Source organism: Miscanthus floridulus, chromosome 5 (assembly GCF_019320115.1).
Source record: "Miscanthus floridulus cultivar M001 chromosome 5, ASM1932011v1, whole genome shotgun sequence".
NCBI classification, from domain to species: domain Eukaryota; kingdom Viridiplantae; phylum Streptophyta; class Magnoliopsida; order Poales; family Poaceae; genus Miscanthus; species Miscanthus floridulus.
In genome coordinates this window covers 60,567,717-60,591,036 of record NC_089584.1, presented here as the reverse complement: position 1 = coordinate 60,591,036, position 23,320 = coordinate 60,567,717, and the positions used below count along the sequence as shown (strand labels likewise).

General features: G+C 45.6%; 1 pseudogene; it reads left to right on the top strand.

Moving 5' to 3' along the window:
* Positions 1-8,503: 8,503 nt before the first annotated feature.
* LOC136454677 (putative wall-associated receptor kinase-like 16) lies at positions 8,504-15,160 on the top strand (annotated as a pseudogene).
* The last annotated feature ends 8,160 nt before the right edge of the window (positions 15,161-23,320 follow it).

Below are 23,320 nucleotides of genomic sequence, written 5' to 3'. Positions count from 1 at the left end.
AGAGACCTTTACTCCGGTTGCAAGATTAGAAGCCATCCATATGCTCCTTGCATATGCATCACATCATGAAATAAAACTTTACCAAATGGATGTGAAAAGTGCATTTTTAAATGGCTTTATTAATGAACTAGTCTATGTTGATCAACCACCCAGGTTTGAAGACCCTAGATATCCTAATCATGTTTATAGGTTATCCAAGGCATTATATGGCCTTAAGCAAGCCCCAAGAGCTTGGTATGAGCGCCTTCGGGACTTTCTCATTGAGAAGAGCTTCACCATTGGGAAGGTCGACACCACACTATTCACTAAGAAGCTTGATGGGCATATCTTCATTTGTCATGTGTATGTTGATGATATCATCTTTGGATCATCAAATGAAAATTCATACAAAGAGTTTGGTGAATTGATGTCGAAAGAGTTCGAGATGTCAATGATTGGAGAGCTTACATTCTTTCTTGGTTTTCAAGTCAAGCAAATGAGAGAAGGGATTTTCATCTCTCAAGAGAAATATACTAATGATCTTCTCAAGAGATTCAAGATGGATGAATGTAAGCCAATCAAGACACCAATGCCAACTAATAGACATCTCGACCTAGATGAGGGAGGTAACTCGGTTGATCAAACTCTCTACCGCTCTATGATTGGTAGCTTGTTATATTTGACCGCATCTAGGCCCGACATCATGTTTAGTGTGTGTATGTGTGCTAGATTTCAAGCTAATCCTAAGGAAACTCATTTAGTTGCTGTAAAAAGAATCCTTAGGTATCTTAAGCACACACCAAGCATTGGCCTTTGGTATCCCAAAGGACCTATATTTGAATTAGTTGGCTATTCCGATTCAGATTATGATGGTTGTAAAGTTGACAGAAAGAGCACATCCGGAGGGTGCCATTTGCTTGGTGGATCACTTGTGTCTTGGTCCTCCAAGAAGCAAAATAGTGTGGCTTTGTCCACCACCGAAGCGGAATACATTGCCGCGGGTGCTTGTTGTGCATAAATACTTTACATGAAACAAACTTTGCTAGACTATGGTGTAGTTCTAGATAAAGTACCTCTTTTGTGTGACAATGAAAGTGTGGTAAAACTTGCAAATAATCTGGTTCAACACTCTCGCACCAAGCACATAGATATCCGCCATCACTTTCTTAGAGATCATGTTGCTAAAAATAATATATCACTAGAAGGTGTAAAGATCGAGGATCAATTGACGGATATCTTTACTAAACCGCTAGATGAGACAACATTTTGTAGATTGCAGAATGAGCTCAATGTTCTTGATTTTAGCAACTTTACTAAAAGATGAGCTTGTGTTGTCCCTTGCATTGCATTGTAAAATACAACATGTTTAATCTTTGGTAATGCATATAGGGCTTGTCTAACTTGGTTAACATAACCGCCGAAAAGCGTGTGAAGAAGCTTAACCTTGGATCAAACTTGACAAGCAACTAGATTTACTTACAAGTATTGCATTGCATATGCATGAATGTTATTTTGTCGTTTGTCTTCAAATTGCCCTTTTATTGCCTATTTTCTTAAAAAGAATTATAGCCTAAGGCAAAATATTTTGAAAAACTTAAGGGTTTGAGAGAGGTCACTCACATCAATCCCAATTGGTGTTTATTTGGATCTTATTCGAGTTGGGACTTGATTGGGAATAGGCAGCATGAAGGACTTTGAAGATTTGCTGAAGAAAGAGTGACCGGACGCTGCACCGGACTCTGGAGTTCAGCGTCCGGTCAGTTCACAGAAGGTGAACTTGCTACGAAGGAGTGACCGGACTCTGGCTTTCAGCGTCCAATCGTGTGGAAGAAGACGAAGGCTGTATTGACCGGACTCTGAGCTGCGTCCGGTCGGGGTCCACCGGACGCGTCCGGTCACGATTCCAAAGGAATTGGACCTCTCTGGAATCGACCGGACACTGGGTGGCAGCGTTCGGTCGCTGCCACCGAAGCATCTGGTCAATGGGGAACGTGTGTTTTTAGGACTCTTTTCTCCTTTCCTATTCTATCACATTGGGGACCCCTTTTTAACGTGTGCTGCCATGCATTTTTCTCGCATCGACGCCACAGCTTCGCCCTAAGCCGTCTGCCTGCACCACCGTTCCCGCGCGTTGCTGAGCCACCGCAGATCCACGCGCCGCTGCGCCACCATCGAGCCGACACAGCAGCCGCATCCGAGCCGTGCCCACGCCCACATATCTCGCCATTGCCACATCGCTGCGCTGCCGCTCCACTTGCCCGCGCACCGCCACTGCTCCTGCACCACGCCGTGCCCTAGCCGTGCCCGCACCAACACCGCCGAGCTTGCCCGTGCGCCTCCCTGTGCCCATGCCGCCACAAGTCCCACCGCAGCAAAGCCACCGTGCCTCCACTGCCCTAGCTATCATCGAGATTCACAGAAGTTGCTCCTCTGTTGGATCTCCAGTGCTGCTGCCAAACCCTAGCGCCTACATTGCTTCCTCGCTGGAGAGACTCCTGCGCTTCGCTAACCCTAACCCTGCCTCGCAATTCGGTGGTTCCCCGCACGTCGTTCCTCTTCTCGCCGTTTTGTCGGATTCGCCAGGTAGCAAGCCCTGTGTTTCAATTTCGTACCTAATTGCTTGCTCTATTAGGGTTTTATATCTCTAGATGCATAATCTAAGTTATTTGTATATCCTATCTATTCCATCATGCAGCGAGCCGGTTCCGTTGAGATGTCAGTGGCCGTTGTCAATTAACTCGGGGCCAAGCTTGTGAGTACGGAACGAGGCCAAGCATCAAAAGTGTCAGTTGATCTTTGTCAGTGGCAGTTGTTTCTTCTTTGATCCATCAGATGGCTCGTATGAAGAATGTTGGAGGTGGTCCCGGTGATGAGGATTCGAGGCCCCCGCCTCATCAGCCTGCAGAACCAATAGGGAAGGTGACCAAGAAGTTGGCAGTAAGGAAGCGTAAGTATCCAGATGCTGACACAGTGAGAGCCACCGTAGTTGTTGAGGTCGTAGAGCATGCCAAGGGAGGAGGTGCTCGCAGTGGAGTCTAGATTGCTGATCTGCTTTCACCAGAGGTGATGGCTTTACTTGAGCGAGTTGAGCGCCTTCATGGTGGTCTAGCTGGGACTCTCATGATTAGCGGACAGCGTGTTGTCATTGATGAGGTTTAGCCTTAGGGGGAGCCACAGCAGCATCCACAAGTAGCACAGCAGACTCAGGAGCCTTAGCTAGCACAGCAGACATAGGAGGCACAGCCGGCACATCAGTCTCAGGAGGGTGAGCAGGCCGAGGAGACAGAGCCAGCACCACAGCCATAGTTACGCTGCTCTAGTCACACTCGTGTTCTAGTCACATCGAGGGCCAACACTTAGAGGAGAGGTTCTCGTCCACCGCCTCGACCACAGGGTCTGCCTCTAGTGACCCATCTTGACCTTAGGGACACCACGGCCAAGTAGGTGGAGCAGCTGAGGTTTGTGGACTTTGAGGTGTGGTTTCCACCCAGGAGGGATGAGAGAGCATCAGAGGGATTCTATACACCCTTGTAGGAGGACTTCTATAATGCCTATCTCAACAGTGGAGCAGTCTTCAGATCGTAGAGAGTGTGCAACATAGAGTCTATTGTTGCAGCAGCTGGAGAGCACATTCGCCCCTACCTTGCATATGTGTCGGGGCTGACAGATTTGATTGGATGGACCAGATTATATGTTCCATCTTGGGTTCGTCAGTTGTATGCTTCTCTCTAGATTGACCCACAGCATAGGTTCATTCACTTTGCATTTGGAGGCAGAGACTACCGGCTGATGAGCACTAGGGCTAGGGAGATTTTGAGGCTTCAGGAGCAGCCAGTCAGGCTCCATGAGGTGTGCTATGGACAGACTGCACCCCCTAGATGCCTACATGGTGGTATGGTACCTCCTACGGACTTGGTTCATCACTATTTCACAGAGCCCTTTGGTGAGGGGTCGAGGAGGAACCCCAGTGATCTCACGCCCACCGCTCACGTGATTGAGGCTATCATGAGGAGGACTTTACTTCCAAGGATGGGATATAGAGAAGGATTGACTCATATTTAGCTATGGCTAATCAACTCTCTGATGTAGTAGACAGTCTTTGATATCTGGGATCTTCTTCTATCAGAGATGGAGGACACTATAGCTAAGGGCTTTAGAGGTCACAGGTAGCTACCCTATGCTCACTGGATCACATTCCTTATCCATAGAGCTGTTATAGTTAGGTCGCCTGAGATGATTGCTGAGTACAGTGGTGCCACTACAGAGTTTCCTATTTATAACCTGACTCAGATGATCCACCACAGTACACCATAGGCACCTAGCCAGCTGCGCCGTTGCCTAGAGGTGCCAGAGTCTATAGCACAGTAGGATAATATTATTAGGGGTATTGCAGCCATAGAGGAGGAGCAGCTTGCTCAGTAGGACGGGTTGGTCACTAGCGATCCCAGTGATAGTTCTGATGATGACTACCAGCTCGTTCCTCAGATGCCTCCACGACAACATGATGCTGAGGCCGGTAGCTCTAGTTCAGCGCCACCTGCCCCATAGATAGACCCCGCTCTTCTTGCTATACTTGAGCTGATGAGGCCGGATGAGGCACGACAGGCTCAGGAGATAACTGCTACATTTGCTCAGTTTTAGACTCGGTAGGAAGAGTTTCAGTGCCAGCAGGTTGTTATTCAGCAGTAGACATAGGCTCTACAGCAGCAGCAGGCAATGCATCAGTAGCAGATCCTCATGCAGCAGCAGCTTCTCGGATTCATTCAGCATGTGGTGACAGCGATTGGGGCCCCACCGCCACAGGCTTCGCCCCTGCTTGGTCAGCCTGTCACCACTTCAATGACTCTAGCGTTACAACCTAGTGGGCTTTAGAGTCAGGGATAGCCACTAGCACAGCATGCTTCACCAATAGAGCAGGTGTCCCAGTGGTTCGCTTTGCTAGTGGTAGCCCTGTAGTTCACACCACTCCAGACGGGCTTCACACCAGCACAGACGTCATCGCTGCTAGAGCCAAACACTTCAGTCTCTAGGAGCCTTGGAGCCTCCTTTAGTGAGTTGACAGGGCAGCCCACTCCTCCATACCTACATGTTCTAGGTCCTTCTATGGCTGCACCTATCATAGCGACAACGGAGACGCTCCCCTCCTTAGTGGCATCATTAGAGCCAGTTGCTTCAGTTATACCAGCTCAGCCTACAGCAGCACCAGTTCCTAATCCGACCCAGACTGCTTCAGCATCACTACCAGCTACCAAGTTCCACCTCGCTCCTCGTAACTCAGCGCCCGACTCATCCATTGCAGCCCCATCGACCGATCCTTAGGTTTTGGTGTTTGACGCCAAAGGGGGAGAGGGTTCGAGTATGTTAGGCTTAGGGGGAGCTACTTATCTAGGGGGAGCTTAGTTATTATATTAGCTTATCTATTACATTTGGAGTTTTTATAAGTGAGATACACTATTATGCATTTTTGTGTGTGATACATTATGCATTCATGTTTACTACTATATTTATGTGATAGTGATATCTACGTGATCGTAATATATGACATATGTGCTCTCTACTTTGAATTCTTTATATGTCATATCACTTGTGCTTTGCTCATTTGCCTTTGCTTCCGTGTTTTACTTCGGTGCAAATGAGCTTTATTACTTGTACTCATGCTTATTTCATATCTTTTGAGTATATCATGTTGGCTTGGGTCATATAAGCTTGCCTAACACCTTTGTTCTCATTGCCAAAATCTTATATGAACCAAGCATGTTAAAAACCTTATCTCTTTCACATACTCGAGGTAGTATTATCATCAATCACCAAAAAGGGGGAGATTCAAAGCATCTAGGCCCCTAGTTGGGTTTCGGTGATTATTGACAATACGTGATTACTGTGACTAACGTGTGTTTTGCAGAAACAATTGAGTTAGGTCACGATAATGGAGATCAATCGAGCAATCATGGTTGTCATGCCCCTACGATGGAAATCGTTTCAGTTTCCAAAGGACGGACGACAAGGTTAAGGATGGACTAGTTCTAAGTGTCGATTAGAGTTGGAGAGACACTTAGAGTAGTTTAGGACTTTGTTTTTCCTTTGGCTATACTATTAAGGGGGTATGAACGGGTAGCTTGACCTAGGTGAGTCTAGTGAGTTAGGTGTGGTGCACACTTGTTATAACTAGCACTAGGTAGCTCCACAACAACCCTTTGATCCAATGGAGCAAACTTCATTCACATATGTTCGAGAGTTGGAAGTGAATGGAGGGTCAAATATTGACTCGACGCTGGATCCGGTGTGACCGGACGCTGGCTCAGGGTCCGATCAGTTCATTTAACCAAGGTGAAAGCGTCTGGAAGTGACCGGATGCTACGAGGTCATGTCACCGGACGCTAGGGGCCAGCGTTTGGTCAACACCAGTAAGGTCCTAGAGTGGGAGAATCCTAATCGGACACATTCGGTCAATACTGACTGGACGCTGATCAAGTTCTGACTACTGACTGGACGCTGCTCAGCAAGTGACCGGACTTTGGAGGTCTAGTGTTTGGTCGACATTAGTAAGGTTCTAGTGAAGGGAAAACATGACCGGACGCGTCTAGTCAACTCCTAACCACTGGAGTTCGGGGTGTACTGACCGGTGCATCCGGTCAACATGACCGGAGCGTCCGGTCACGCCGCAGAGGCACATAACGGTTCGTTTTTCAACCGATGTTATAAATACAACCTCCGCTCGTGTGTGGGGGTACTTTTCCTCATTCCAACAGCTGAGAAACACCTTAGAGAGTGCCAAGAAGAGCAAGGTCCTAGTGAGGTGATTGAGATTTGAGAATCCCAAAGAGAGCCCTCATTAGTGAAGATCAAGAGTAGCAAAGTGTGCATCCACCTTCTCATTAGGCTTGTCGTGATCAAGTGAGAGTTTGTGCTTATTACTCATGGTGATCGCCATCACCTAGATGGCTTGGTGGTGATTGGGAGCTTGGTGATCATCCGGAGAGCTTATGGATGACCCAACTCAAGTTGTGAGCGGTTGTGGGTGATTCACCGCAACGGAGTGTCGAAGAATCAACCCGTAGAGAGCACTTGATCTTTGTGTAGATCAAGGGGGAGCTACACCATTGTGCGGGTGCTCCAATGAGGACTAGTGGGGAGTGGCGACTCTCTGATACCTCGGCAAAACATCGTCGCGTTCCTCTCTCTCTATTTACTTTGAGCATTTACTTTAAGCAATTCAATTCTTGTCTTTACATTCATAGAATTCCCATGCTAGAGTAGGATTAGAACTTAGGTTGCAAGTCTTTTGTGCGGTAGAACAAGTAGAAACACTTTCTAGGCACGAGAGGTTAATTGGGCTAACCATAGGACTTAATTATTGCAAAGAAATTTAGAATTAGCCCAATTCACCCCCCCCATCTTGGGCATCTTAATCCTTTCAATATCCATGTTGTCAAATAAGACGTTATTTCCCAACAATTATTTTAGTTATATAAACCCAAGTTGTTTCTTTATTTCATTCTATCGATTTAATCTTTATTTAAAATGGGACATCATTATCTATCTAGTAAACTAATTATTCTGGAGCTATAAAAATTATAGTGAGCAGCTAATATTGCTAGGAACCTACTGTAAGAATTTAGATCCAACACTATTACCAATTTATCACAACAATTCCTATAATTTTATATTTTTATAATATTAAGTATGTTAAAATAATTAGAGCAACCTTAAAAACATACCGAACATATGCGAACAAAATACACTATTAGGTAGATCATAATTTTAGAAACTCAACAAAACTGGTTTTATAATTTTTGACAACTACACAAATTTATATTGATTTACAAGTTTGCTTCAGGATTAAATTAGAAAATACCTCAAAAATGAAAAAAGGTCGGTGGCAACTAAACTGGCCTAGCAGCCCAGCACGGACGGGCGCGCGACGGCCCAGAGCACAGCGCGCACATGCGGCCTAGCGCAGGCAACACCAGTCCGACCCAGGCGGGGCGACACAAGGCCGGCCCTGCGCGCAGGCGAGCGGCCCAGGTGTGGCGGCCACAGGCCGCCCCAGCGCACAGTGCGAGCGGCCTGCCCAAACCGGCCTGGCGGTTTTGCAAAAACGACCATGCGTTTCTATCTATTTAGTATTCTACTATTCATGTGAGTCATGTACTTTGCACTAAGAACCCTGTAGAACTTTTCTACCTCGATTCTTACCCTTCTCCCTCCACGGCGAAATATAGGAACAGAGGAGCACCGGCTCCGGCCGACTCCCACCGGTGGAACAGCGACCAGGCGGCATAGGAGCAGCGTCGGACCTTCCCATGCACGTGGGTGTCGGCGGTATGGCCAAAGGCGGCCCATGGCACCCTAGCCACGCACGCGCACGACCAGCCAAGGGGCGACGGTGGGGCATGGCAGGAGGCGGAGCGACGCAACACGGGGGTGCGCCGGCGGTGACTAGATGGCCAAGAGGCGCACGGGCCACGAAAGGACCCAGCCTGGCCGTGGCGTGGACCGAGGCGAGTAGGCACGACGGCCACGCATGGAGGACGGCGGAGTGCTGTGGTGGCACGGCCACGATGGAGATGCGGCGCGAGACCCGAACGGCTACGTAGCGGCGGAGGAGCAATGGTGTCGCGCGCGGGAAAGTAGCGCGGGGAAGCTATGGACCGTCGTGAGACCACGGGACACACGCGTGCTCGCGAGGGAGGGCCGGGTGGCGAACGGCGGGAGGCGCAGCGATGGCGGAGGTGGAGCGACGAAGGAGCAGGTGCTGGAGGGAAGCACTTTGGAGCAGCCGGTTCGGCGCGCCTGTGGGAACGCAGAGGAGGTGAGGCGGCGCTGCGCGTGGCTCGAGGCAAGCGGCTATGGCGGTGAAGCCGTACTGGCGCGGATGACTACGGACGGGCAGAGCGCGATGGGGAAGGCCGTCACCGGCGGGCCGCTGCGGGTTGTGGAGACAGAGCGCCACGGCGGCGTCAGTAGCAGGGTGGCCCAGCGCAAACAGACCGGTTGGTGAGCAGGGGAAGAACAGGAGCTGGGGCGCCTCCAGCGCGGAACCCAGGGGATGCGGGCGGGAGGCACGGCGTGGCGGCGCGTGACCCCCGGCGCTTGCTCGACAGAGATAGGGGAGCAGACAGAGGCAAGGAAAAGTAGCGTAGTGGAGCTCGCGCGCGTGCGCGCACGCTCACGCTCACGCGAAAGCCGGGCCACAAAGGACGCTGCCACGATGGGTATTCAGCTCAGCCGTGGTAGGCAAGGCAAGTAAAGGGCAAACAGCAAAGGCAGGCAAGACAAGCAACAGAAACAAGCAAGGCAGGCAATAGAGGCGAGGCATTGATGGTGCTGCAAGGTTATGCGATGACGTTGTCAGTTGGACGGTGGCGCTTAGCGGGGCGTGGTCACGATAGAGCCATGTGCTCCCATTGAAATTTAGACAAGACACTAGAGAGGGAGAGAAAGACAATGGCACAGGCAAACAGACATGCTGGGGTGTAGTGCCATGACAGGAGAGCGGCCGGTGCATAATTGCAAAGCAAGGCGAGTACGTTGTATGCCACGCCAAAAAAAAGTAAATGAAGCTGTTGTGCTATCTCTCGTCTATTACGTGCTTTCACACCAATCATGTTAAATTTATGAGGCGGCCAGACGGTAGCTGTCGCGGGTACGTTACCAACTTATCATAGGGACTAAAACAAGTCTATACATAAAAACATGTCACTAGACCAAGGCTTTTCAACTGAGCGTGCTTCTCAAAATAAATACGTGAGTATATATATATATGTATATATATATATAGCTATAGATATTTCTACTGGTTTACTAATTTAGACAATTAGCAATATCTAGGCACAAGGAGATTTTCAACAAAGCTCAAATTTAAATTAGATTCCAAAGCGATATATATGTCGTTCTATTTATTAATGGATTTTATTTTATTTATAAAAGTTGCTTTTCATGCTTAATCTAATAGAACAAACCGTTCGCTATCTATTGGCTAGAATTGTCGTTCGACATTCCTAAATATCTTTACGCACTAAATAATGTAACTTGGGCATTTATTTGAGTCCACAAAACTAAGTCACACATGATTCATTATCACATTAAGTACGTTTTAAATCAAAAATCCGAGAAACTCATTTCAAAAAATTTTCTTAGGCCTAAATCTCGGTGCTAAACGAGCTCGTAACACCAAAGGTGTTACACATTAGTTCCTATTCTTCATACATCCTCCTAGCTAGTATGAAACAGAGCATTCCAAATCTAACCTGTTGATGACCTACTTCAATACAACATAATACATGATTCCAAATCCAACAACCAGAACATAACAAAGAAAAAATATGTTCAACTTCCGCTGCAGGTTCTACATGTTGAGTTCCAATGCTTTCCTATCACCTCCGCCATTCGAGTGGCCTTTGCTTCCTTCCTCCTCTTCGTCCTCTAAGTCCATTAGCCTGACTTAGATCATGCCTGACTTTTTCAAATCCTCAAGATACTATCGCTTCCATACATAGTAACCACAGAGTTTCGGATACTGCACAAATTTGTTTAAAAAATTAAACCAAGCATTACAATAGTTATAGCCGAAGAAGTGACAAATAAGAAGCTCACCCCATTCCTCTAGCACTTGAAGTAGACACGGCCAAGGTTCAGGTTTTCTTTCATAGACCATCGCTCAATCACTCTAGCAAGCTTGTAGTAGGGCAAATCACCAATGGAAGGCCAGTCTCTTCACCAACAAGATCTGACAAGCGATCTGTTGTCCGGGAGCTGCTCTATCCATGCATCCTATTCAACGCGAGAGGATTGGATCCAATGGGACATGGCGCTGAAAGAGCTGCACCGAGGGAAGGGGCCAGCGAGAGAGAGAGAGGGGGGCGACTAGTTTGAAACACAATGGCTACTCCTGCCAATTTATAAAAGAGGGGGGAGCCAAGATCCTGGACCCAAGTTATAGGAGACAAAACTTTACCTTTTTTGAGGAATTTAAGTAAAATGCAAACAGAAGAAGGTACACCGTACATGTGACAACGTCCCTCTCCGGGCCTGATTGGTTTGTGGCCAAAATTTGCCATGACAAGGATTTGGCAATCCAAAATTAGGTAAAAAATTTTCCATGGATTTGGCAAGCCGAAGCAAACCAATCAATAACCAAAATCATGTCATGTCAATTCTTTGGTTTGATAAATTTTGGAAGCCAACCAATCAGGCCTCCTCGCTGTAAGATTCTTGCAAGTTGAACAAAGTTTGACACAAAATCTTTAGATCTCCTATTAGGCTTATTGTGAAAATAGTATAATTTAAGATCAATGTAATGATACTTATTACGCATCATAACCATCAATACTTCTCTATATATATTAAGTCAAAATTTAGAATCTTTGAGGGAAGGGGGACGCTCCTCCCATATAGACCTTGCGCGGTTGCCGAGAGTGAAATGAATGCGTAGGAAAGTTGGACACAAGAAGTGTTAGAAGAAGAGCTTTTGATCATCATGACATGCTTGAGACTTGAAAGTCTGGTGTGGTTGTGAAGAGGACTCACAGTAGTCGAGGGGCAGTCAGGCAGACCGAAGAGTGAAGAGGAGTTGCTTCCCTATTAAGCAATTTCTCTTGGTAAGAGGAGCAGAGCCAGTCAGCTAGCTAGAGATGGCTGGGGGTGAGGCCAGATTTTGTATATACAGGGACGCCAGGGCTGGAACATTTTTCTGACGTGACCGTATGACGTTCATCATTACTAGTAATCCAGTAGTGAATATTTTAGATGGTCGGAGCTTCTGTCATCCGGTGAAGTATACAGTGCACTCTAACCCCAGCAGCTCTACGGATTTGCAGGCAACCCGTACCTATCAGATGGGTGCCAAGGTCAACAGTTACCTGTTCATTGATATTTAGTTTTCCTATACTCTTGTATTGTATGACCGCTTGTAGATATCAATGAGTGCCAAAATCCAGATCAGTATCCATGCCATGGAATCTGCAGTAACACGATGGGGGATTACAGTTGTTCTTGTGTATCCCGCACACACAGCATAGATTATATGTTGTCAGCTCCGGTGGACCTAGGACCTGTGGGAGCGCAGGCTCGTAGTAGCGAGCCGGACCGACTGCAAGTCAGCTCCAAGATCAAGAACTCGGTGCTCACCACCGGTTCCAACAATTGGTATCGGAGCCCATGGTCAGAAAAGCTAAACCCGATAAAAAATCTCGAGTGTCATATCATGGCGGTGGCACCTCGATGTGTAACTAAAGGGGAGATTGTTGGGATTTAATCCCACATCGTGTAGCGATGATTAGGAGCACAACATATAAGACGGGAGAACTCGCACCTATCAGGCTAGTCTTTTGGGTTGAGTAAAGACCATGGGCCTTATATGTTGTCAGCTTCGGTGGACCTGAGACCTGTGGGAACACAGGCTCGTGGTAACGAGCCGGGCCGGCTACAAGCCAGCTCCACGATCGAGAACTCAGTGGTCACCACCGGTTCTAACAATTGGTATCATGAGTCCATGTTCAAAAAAGCTAAACCCGATAATCTTTTGGATTGAGTAAAGCCCATAGGCCTTATATGTTGTTAGCTCCGGTGGACCTGGGACCCGTGGAACCACAGGCTCATAACGAGTTGGGCCGGCTGCAAGCCAGCTCTAAGATCGAGAACTCGGTGGTCACTGCCGGCTTTAACAATTGGTATCGTGAGCCCTTGGTCAGAAAAGCTAAACCCGATAAAAAATCTCGAGCGTCACATCATGGCGGGGGCATCTCGATGTGTAGCGATGGTGGGGGAGTACAACATATAAGGTGGGAGAACTCCCTATCAGGCTAGTCTTTTGGGTTGAGTAAAACCCATGGGCCTTATATGTTGTTAGCTCCGGTGGACCTGAGACTTGTGGGAGCGCAGACTTGTGGTAGCGAACCGGACCGGCTGCAAGCCAGCTCCAAGATCGAGAACTCGATGGTCACCACCTGTTCCAACAACAAATTGGTTGAAATAGCATGGTTTTTGGAAAATTCCTAGAACGGCATAGCTTACTATCTTAACCTTACAGCAACACAACTAAATCTAGCAATCTTTACCTCTGTAATAAAATTGAGTACAAAAGATGGCACAAGTGAGATCCACCTGAGAAAACTTAGTCAACAAATAATGAAATCAATGGATTATTTCATATGATTTATATTGTTTTTCTAGTTTTTCCCCCACAACTTGAAGTTTCATTCTTATTAATTTTAAATTTTGAATAGATTTTAAATTGTGGGAACATCATAGAGTGATCCTGAGGGTTTTAATAGCCAAAACTTGGGGAACAAAGCAGAGAAGATGCATACTTATAAATTTGTACCATGTGACACGTATAAACAAACAAAATCGATTATGCTCACTCAAAAGAATTTCATATTTGGACAAATGTTTGAAGACTTTGCAGTTCCTATTGAAAAAAAGAATCCCCAAGGAATGAATGTAAGTGGCAGGAGCTTTGTCTTTCAATTAAGATGAACTTCTACAATATATCGTTATAGGATGCGGCCTAAAAAAACAGCCCCAATACTCAAGGCACTCTAGGAGCAACCTATCGGCACTACAACACCATGGGCCAAACACAAACATGAAAACTAGAAATTAATTAGGATACAAATCCAGAAGCCCTCTTGTGTTGGTCAATGTCATCCTTCACCCTCCAGGCCACTTGCTCGTTCGTTTGAAAGTTGTTTTCGAATATACGTCGGTTTCGCTCTTTTCATAGGTTCCACATGATATAAATGGCCATACCGTTGAACTTGTGCCGCTGTGCTTTTCAGAATCCTCTCGCTGTTTCCTCCCACCAAGAAATGATGGTTATGCATGTATACCCTAAGGAATGAAATGACACTAATATCAGCTATCTTTTATCCCCCTAAGGAATGGGTATTTTTCCTCAAAAAAGTATTGTTTTCATAACTGAAACTGAAAGGAAGGAAAAGTCTTCTTAGATAATCAAGAGTTTAGGTACACCAAAGGACCTGTTACCCTATACATTTCAAATAGCTGAAATAATGTTATTTCTTCACAGGTATTTCATCATGTGCTATACTTCTGCTTATCTTCATGTTTGGCCTTCTAATTAAATATCAGAAGAGAAAACTGACAAGAGAAAAGGAGATTCTTCCAACAAAATGGGGGTCTGCTATTATATGAGAAAATCAGGTCAAAGCAAATAGATACAGTGAGAATATTCACAACAGAAGAACTAGAGCAGGCAACAAACAATTTTGACTCAAGCAGAGAAATAGGGAGAAGCGGCTATGGCACTGTATACAAGGGAATTCTGAAGGACAACAGAGTAGTAGCCATAAAGCGATCAAAGATCATGAACATGGTTCGAAAAGATGAATTTGTGCAAGAGATGATTATACTTTCACAGATCAACCACAGGAATGTAGTAAGGCTTCTGGGTTGCTGCTTAGAAGTGGAAGTTCCTATGCTGGTCTATGAATTCATCCCAAATGGCACTCTATTCGATCTAATACATGGCACACATGAAAAGCCATCCATTTCACTGGATACTCATCTCAGGATTGGCCAGGAATCTGCAGAAGCACTAGCATATCTACACTCATCAACATACCCTCCCATAGTACATGGAGATGTAAAAATCACCAAACATTCTCCTTTGTGACAACTACACAGCAAAAGTTACTGATTTTGGAGCATCAAGAATGCTTCCGAAGGATGAAATACAATTTATGACAATGGTCCAGGGAACTCTTGGTTATCTAGACCCTGAATACTTACAAGAGCGTAGGCTAACAGAGAAAAGTGATGTTTATAGTTTTGGAGTTGTGCTTCTGGAGCTAATTACGGGGAACACAACAATTTACTCTGACAGTACTGAAGAAAAGAAAAGCCTTGCATCATCCTTCCTTCTGGCACTAGGCTTCAATCCATCTTGGACAGGAATACAATGGGTGCCGGAATGGAGTTGCTACAAGAAGTTGCTCAACTCGCAAAACGTTGCTTGAATATGGAAGGGGAAGAAAGGTCATTCATGACAGAGGTGGCTGAAAAGTTGAGATCTATTCGAAGCACCTGGCGAGAACAATTGATTGAACATGCTAATGAAGAAAGTGGATGTTTGCTTGTAAACTCATCATGCTATGGCCTTTGGAGCACTGGACAGCATAGAAGTTTAATAACATTAGATTTGGATAATGGTCGATAACAAATATGAATGTAAAAGAAAATAGATCACAAAGCATACATATTCTGTTATAATGTGTAATTTGCTTATGGAATTTTTTTTTTCTCGAACAGCTTATGGAAAAGATCCTGAAATTAATTTCCAAGTTTTTATTGATTTCATGTACCCCATTGTGTGAATATATTTAGCAACAAAACATTGCTACTTATTCTATTTAATCAATACCTCAGATCAATTTTACTATAAATAATTCTATGATAAAAGTAGCTCTATGTGAGGACTTAAAGCACACAAAACAAGGACTGAAACAACCTAGAGCTTTCAGCCGTAACAATACGTAATATGAAGTTCACTGCACCATATGTTTGGTGACTGCACGATGATCGATGATAATAAGCAAGAAAATATGGGGGAAGTGACAAGAGACTCCCATGGTAATTAGAAAACTCCAAACGTGTACATGCAACAGGAACTTCGATATAATTAAAGGGGAAAGAAAGATGGATGTACTGCTTCACAATACCTGTGTCACATAGAGAATAATAGATGCAATATGCTTTTAGGTTTGCAAACACAATGGAAAAATATAAATCTATTCATGATGTTATGCTCTGAGGTTGGGACTCAATAGTAATTAGCGCCCGTGTACCATTCATACCAGCAAAGAGTTCGAGTTGGATGTTCACAATCTGCACCATTTTGATTGTTGCATCATCTAATACTAACAAATAACACTACATCATACTAATGACCAGACCTGGGTAGTAAAATATTAACTTACAAAATATGCAGCATTGTACCGCTGAAATAACTGAGAGTTGATATATATGTATCAGCATTATAAAATAAGACACGGTATACTGGAAGAAAGAAAGCTTCAAAATGGCAGACAGGATTTGTCAGCGTCCATACCTTGTGATATGTCAAGTGAAAAAACATCTAAGACCTTCTGAAGTGAGATGGCTCACGTCGCTCCTGCTCCCACTCCCCCTCCACCTCCCGGCGCCCACCCCCTCCCGTCCTTCTACTCCACCAGCCACTCACCGCTGCCTACTCCAGGCGTGTCGACCACCCAATCTCCTCCCTCTCCGGTGCCTGAGGGAACCACCTACGCCACGGCAGGGCGCTCTAAGGTCCAGCGTTGGAGGGACGTCTCCCTGTCTTCCGGGTGCTCCTTCGACGACATGTCACCTTCTTTCAAGGACGTTCTCATGGGAGATGTCGTCTTGCCTGCTGACGCTGCCCCATCCGAGGCTACTGCCTCGACAGCTCTCCCTCTCGCGCCTGCCCCATCCACGGTTGCTGCCTCGCCGGCTCGTCCTCGCGCGCCGACTCGGATCGTCCTCAGGCTGCGTGACCAGTGTGTTCGTCCTGCCGGGCGACTGCCCCTGACCGTGATGGTTGGGTAACCTCGGAGAGTTGACGTGCCCGCTGCAAGCACCGTCGGCAGGGGCTCCCTCCTCAGCGGCCTATCCCGGATGATCTTCGCGGCTGCTGCTTCAACTGTCTGTCCACAGCTCACAAGGTAGCGATCTGTTGTTCCCGTCCACGGTGCTTCGCTTGCCGGGGTCTAGGGCATCTCTCTGGCCCCTGCCCATCCCGGCGTCCCCGGCCACTCGCCGCCCGCAGGCAGCTGGTTTGGCGACCAAAGGTCACGGAGGTGACGCGGTCGCCGGACATGCAGCCTCCGGTGGCCACTAGTGGCGGAAGAGAGCACAGGCGCAAGCGGCGGCGTCGGGCACATGGGACGCGCTCTGCGCCGGGTGCGGCTAATGGGGACGATGGCACCGGCGAGGCAGAATAGCCTGTTAGGATGATCTCCACCCGTTGGGCCAATGGCTAATTGGGCCCTTGATCCGCGCCCTGAACGGGGGGCTCAGCCGGTTCTAAGTAGCTGATGGGCCCCCGTCGCACAGCACTAATAAAAGGACGGTGGGAGCTGGAGCACATGACACGAGATTCACCACAGCCGCCAGCCCCACCATGATATCCTAACCCTAGTCCGATCTAGAAGGAGGAGCTGTAAACGACGGGAAGCGCCATCGCCTTCGCCGCCGCCGCCAGCACCGTGCCTGCACTACTGCTACCTATGACGATCTAGCGGGTGCGTCTCTGCTTCCCCTACTACTATGACTCCAGTGGCCATGTCGTGGTGGCACCATGGCTATGGCTGCACATGGTGAAGTACATCAGCAAGTACCCTCACCTAAGCTATGTATTACCCACTAATCTATGCCTAGAAGTACTTTAAGATCTTATCAATGGTATCGGAGCCATGGTTGCTAGTGGGTAGATCTAGTTTGGGGTAGAAAAGAGAGAAGCAAATAGAAAGAGAGGATTAACCCTAGTAAAGAAGAAAAGAAATGGGCGGGCTCACCTTGAACCCGCCACACTACTACCACCGCCTCGCCGGCGCATGGGAAGAAAATGAGAAAGGACATGAAGGGGAACTTCCCACACCATCACCACCACCGGCCGTCGCCTCGACGCCGCACGGGAAGTCACCCAGAATCCGCCAAACCCTAACCCTAACCCAAAGTGAGCTAAGAAAGAGTGCCAGCGGGATCTACCTTTCTCACCTGCTTGCCACCACCGCCGGCCACCGGATGGTGCCGCGCGGGAAGCAAACGCCGGGCCACCACACGGCGCTGTGGTCATCGGCACACAGGCCGGGGCTCAGGGCACCGCCACACGGCCACTCGACGGTGGCGCGTTCACCCTCGGGCGAGCGCACGCGCCGGCGAGAGGACTCGCGGTGGTGCTGTCGCCTTCCTTCGGCTACCAGGTGAGTGCTCACCAGCAAATGGCATGGCGGCGCTACCATTCTGGAGTCGGCCGCTCTACGTGGCGCTGAGAAAAGATAGGAGAAAGGGAGAAGGAAGGGAGCAGCGCCGGCGAGAGGCCTCGCGGTGGCCGTCGCCATCGCGGGCCGCACGCTTGGAGTCTCGACGTAGAGAGAGAGGGAAAAGTAAGAAATGATTAGGGTTAGGGTTAGGTGCGCCAGTTGCCTGTTTTATTTCGCGTGAGAACGACGGGCGTCCGTCGGATTGGGATGGATGGCTCAGATCGCACGGGCTACTTAGGCCCAGGCGGGGAAGCAAAATCCCGCCCTAGGCCCAGGTTGCGGCCTAGGCGCAGGGGAGGCACCGCGCGCGCGTGCGCAGGCGCTGCTGGGCCGCGAGCACGCTGGGCTAGGCCGTGTCTCGTGCGCGCTGGAGAGATGGGCCGCGGGCTGGGTTTTCCCAGGGCGGGCCTAATGAACAGTTACATAGACTTTTGTTTTATTTATTTTCATAAGCGAATTTTGATGAATTTTTATTAGTTTTTCATCTCTATTCAATTTTGAATCAACGGGATAAATTGTTCAGAGAGTAGATGAGTACATTGAGATGCTTCTGAAAAGTAGATAAACAATTTTTTTATTTCTACTGCAAAGTTTAAGTTGATTATCTTCTAATTAAATTCGAACTAAAGGGAGAATTTAATTTGAAGAGCAGTTATATTTAGTAAATTATGATTATGTTTATCCTCTAATTAAATTGGAACCAATGGGAAAATTTAAATTAGAGGAGTAGTCCGTTTTGTTTAAGTCAAATTATGGTATTGTCATTTTCTAACCAACGTTTAAGTCAGATTAAGGTTCCTACCCTTTGTATAGGAGAGATGATGGCCGCCGTGTAAAGATATGAGGAGCGGAATTGGACAGTAGGTGGGTGGTTCCATACAACCCTGGGTTGCTTATGAGATATAAATGTCACATCAATGTTGAAGCTTTCTCCAACATCAAAGCTATTAAGTACTTGTTTAAGTACATATACAAAGTTCATGATTGTGCATCATTCTCAATAAAACCCATCACATAAGGAAGATAGTAATCAATGAGATTCATCAATACAGGGATGCTAGATACATGTCTCCGTTGGATGATATTTCACTTCCTTTTAAGTTAAAAAAAGTTCCCCATTCGTCCGAGTTTTGCAATGACCATAAACAAAGCGCAGGGCCAAACCATCTCAAATATTGGGATCTACCTTCCAGAGCCTATATGTTCTTCCATGGACAGCTCTATGTTGCTTTGTCGAGGGGTGTGTCAAGGCAAACAACAAGAATTCTGGCCAAACCTCCTAAGTTGGTGAAAAATTGGTAAGTAAATTTCTTTACCCAAACTTTTCCTACATCGTGTTCAGTTCAGAAATGTCTTACTTCCATCACAGGACATTTTGTTCTAGGAATTTGGTAGGCTTTGTCTTTCTCAACTTTATGCACTCATGGGATGGTACAAGGTTACCATTAATTTCCACCGTGAGTACCCTCATTTCCCATACTTGTTTAATCATATTCTATAATTAATCATTAGTTTGAAGACAATGATTTCTACGAGCAAGTTATTGGTTGACATGTCGAATTACAACGCTGATGAATCTAAAGAGAAGATTCCTCAAGATATCCAAGAAGTTCTGAAGCGCATCAACATTTATGTGATTTTGTAATATTTAAATTTGTTTGCTATGTATCCAACAATGTATGAACGAGATCCATCTTCTTTGCCATCGTCATCAATTATACTAGTTCATATTATAATTTTCTATAAATATAATGTTTTTTTAGTATCACCATAGCGTTAGCACGAGCATATTACTGGTGTAGGAAAATACACTTGTTTACTATATGATACTTCCCTATTTTTGTGCTTTATTTGGATATTAAAATTCATCCACACTATATAAATGTGGTTCAAATAATTATATTTTGCTGGTATGCATTATTTAAGCATTAAAAATTCATCCACGTTATGTAAATATGGTTAAAATTTCCAAATAATTTTGTTTTGCTTATATAATGCCATAATGGTGCGCATCTATGACCAGCTGGCCCTCTGTTTTTTTTATATTTGTCTAACTTACCTTGTTCTTCATTGTTAAAGTCACAACCGCCAGGAGGTGTAGAATTTCTATAGTGAGGACTGAGGACCATAAGTAAAAATGGATATAATGATTGTTCGTGTTATAAAATCAAAGTCAAAAAATAAATATAAAAAGGAGACTTTGGTGGCCAAATTTAAAAGAATGAGAATGAAAATCTCCAGAATCACACTTATAAAGCCACGTGTTTACATCATTAACAAAATCACAATATCTCGTGTTGTTTGTACGTGTACAATAGTCTTAGATTATTAATAAAGTCCTAATCTCTCATTTTGTTTGTACGTGTACAGTCTTATCTATACCTAATAATAAAGAGACAAAATTTCTCTCCACCTATTTTTTGGTCCGGCCATTCCTTAACTAACTTTGTGAATATGGAAAACCGCCTATAGCCATTTTCTTTATATAACTAGAAATTCTAATCCAATTAGATCTCTCCGATTTTGGGTGAATAGAAATCTTAATTTAAATAGGGAAAATATAATAATATGGACAACTAGGAATCTTAATTCAATTAGATCTCTCTAACTCCGAGTAATAAAAATAGGAATAGGAATCTTAATCCAAATGCAAAAATATAATAATAGAAATCTAATAAAGAGAAAAGAATATTATTTATATAGACCGGACGTGGATTCTACACTGAAACACCCGTCTCCTGACTCCCTGCACGCGGCAGCAGCAAACACTTTGTTAGTTCCTATGAGGATCACTCTCGAGTATGTAAGCATCATTAATTCAAATGGGGAAAATATAATAATATGAACAACTAGGTAGAAATCTTAATCCAATTAGATTTCTCCAACTCTAAGTAACCGGAATAGAAATCTTAATCAAATACAAAAATATAATAATAGAAATCTAATAAAAAGAAAAAAATATTATTTATATAGACCGGATGTGGATTCTACACTGAAACACCCGTCTCCTGATTCCCTGCACGCAGCATAGTTCCCATGAGGATCACTCTCGAGTGTGTAAGCATCATCGTGCATATCACTCCTACATGTTTAAGCAAAATATTAACCAACAGTCCAACGTAGCTAACATCTGGTGTACTATAAACTAACCGATCGAGAGGGAAAGCAGAGATAGATGGAGGCGCAGTACACGTGTTGGCCAGCCGGCGACGAAAGCATGCATGCACAAGCGGTGGCCGAGGATGCATTGCATGGGGCATCTGTGCGTTGGTTTGGTCAGTTCAGTTGGCTATAAATTACATACATGCCTTATTGAAAGGATCCATATATATAGTTCCAAGAAAAAAAGAAAGGATTCATACTATATCTATATCTATATCTATATCTATATCTAATAATAAAGAGTTAAAATTTTTTGCTATTTTTTTTGTCCATCTATTTTTTTGTCCGTCTCCCTATAACTTATCAGACAATGGAGAGTTTCTTCCGTCTGGACTTATATGTAAAGAGGCAAAATTTTTGGCTATTTTTTCGTCCATCCATTTTTTTCCGTCTTCCTATAACTTACCGGACAATAGAGAGTTTCTTCCGTCCAAATTTATATATATACAATCAGTGCTCATACGAGTTATAATAGCTCTTGCCTAGCACGATTGAAAGGTCCTAATGGCTAGAGAAGGGGTGAATACCCTATTAAAAATTCTACAACAACACTTAACAAACCGGTTAGACAAATATGAGGAGTGTTGTGCTAGCCTACTAAAATAGCAAGCCACCTACCACAATTTTAGTTTGTATAGTTTCTATCCACACAATAGCTATGTCACTACACTAAGTTAGTGTGCTCTCAAAGTCTAACTAAAGAGCCATACTAACTAAATTAACAAGCTCTCACAACTAGCTACACTAAAGAGCTTGACAACTAGTTTGCAGTAATGTAAAGAGAGTGAGCAATTTATTTATACCGCCGTGTCAAGGAAGAAGCCAATCAATCACAAGAATGAATACCAATGAAGATCAATCACCTCGAAATCAAATAATGACACAATAATTTTTTACCGAGGTTCACTTGCTTGCCGGCAAGCTAGTCCTCATTGTGGCGATTCACTCACTTAGAGGTTCACGAGCTAATTGGCATCACACGCCAAACCCTCAATAGAGTGCCGCACAAGCAACACAAGATGAGGATCACACAAGCCACGAGCAATCCACTAGAGTACCTTTTGGCTCTCCACCGGGGAAAGGTCAAGAACCCCTCATAATCACCACGATCAGAGCCGGAGACAATCACCAACCTCCGCTCGACGATCCTCGCTGCTCCAAGCTGTCTAGGTGGCAGCAACCACCAAGAGTAACAAGCGAATCCCGTAGCGAAACACGAACACCAAGTGCCTCTAGATATAATCACTCAAGTAATGCACTTGGATTCTCTTCCAATCTTACAAAGATGATGAATTAATGATGGAGATAAGTGGGAGGGCTTTGGCTAAGCTCACAAGGTAGCTATGTCAATGCAAATGGCCAAGTAGGTGAGCTTGAGCCGGCCATGGGGCTAAAATAGAAGCCCCCATGAAATAGAGTCGTTGTACCCCTTCACTGGGTACAACACGGGGTGACCGGATGCTCCGGTCATATCGACCAGACGCTGGACCTCAGCGTCTGGTCACGCAATGCGTGCCACGTGTCCCCTCTCTTCAAATATTGATCGTCCGATCTCAACGGTTAAGAGATAACCGGACACAGCAGCTCAAAGTGACCGGACGCTGAACCCCAGCGTCCGATCATTTCCAGTAAGCATTCAGAGATGACTTCTCATGACTGGACGCGTCCGGTCATGGTTGACCAGACACAACTAGTGTTTGGTCAGTCACTCTCAACACTGTGTGTTGCCACATCAGTAGGACCAAACGTAGCCTTCCAGCGTCCGGTCAGTTTGACACAGCGTCCGGTCAGAGACCGACGCTACGTGCCCTCTGCTGCCACTGACCGGACACGCCAGTCCAACTGAGACCAGCGTCCGGTCACTTACAGTGACCTTCGTCTTTTCTGTCTAGGGTGCTGGTGAAGTTTCTAACCCCTACTCAAATGTGCCAACCACCAAGTGTATCACCTTGTGCACATGTGTTAGCATACTTTCACAAACATTTTCAAGGGTGTTAGCACTCCACTATATCCTAAATGCATATGCAATAAGTTAGAGCATCTAGTGGCACTTTGATAACCGCATTCTGATACAAGTTTCACCCCTCTTAATAGTACGGCTATCGAACCTAAATATGATCACACTCTCTAAGTGCTTGATCACCAAAACAAAACAGCTCCTACTATTTATACCT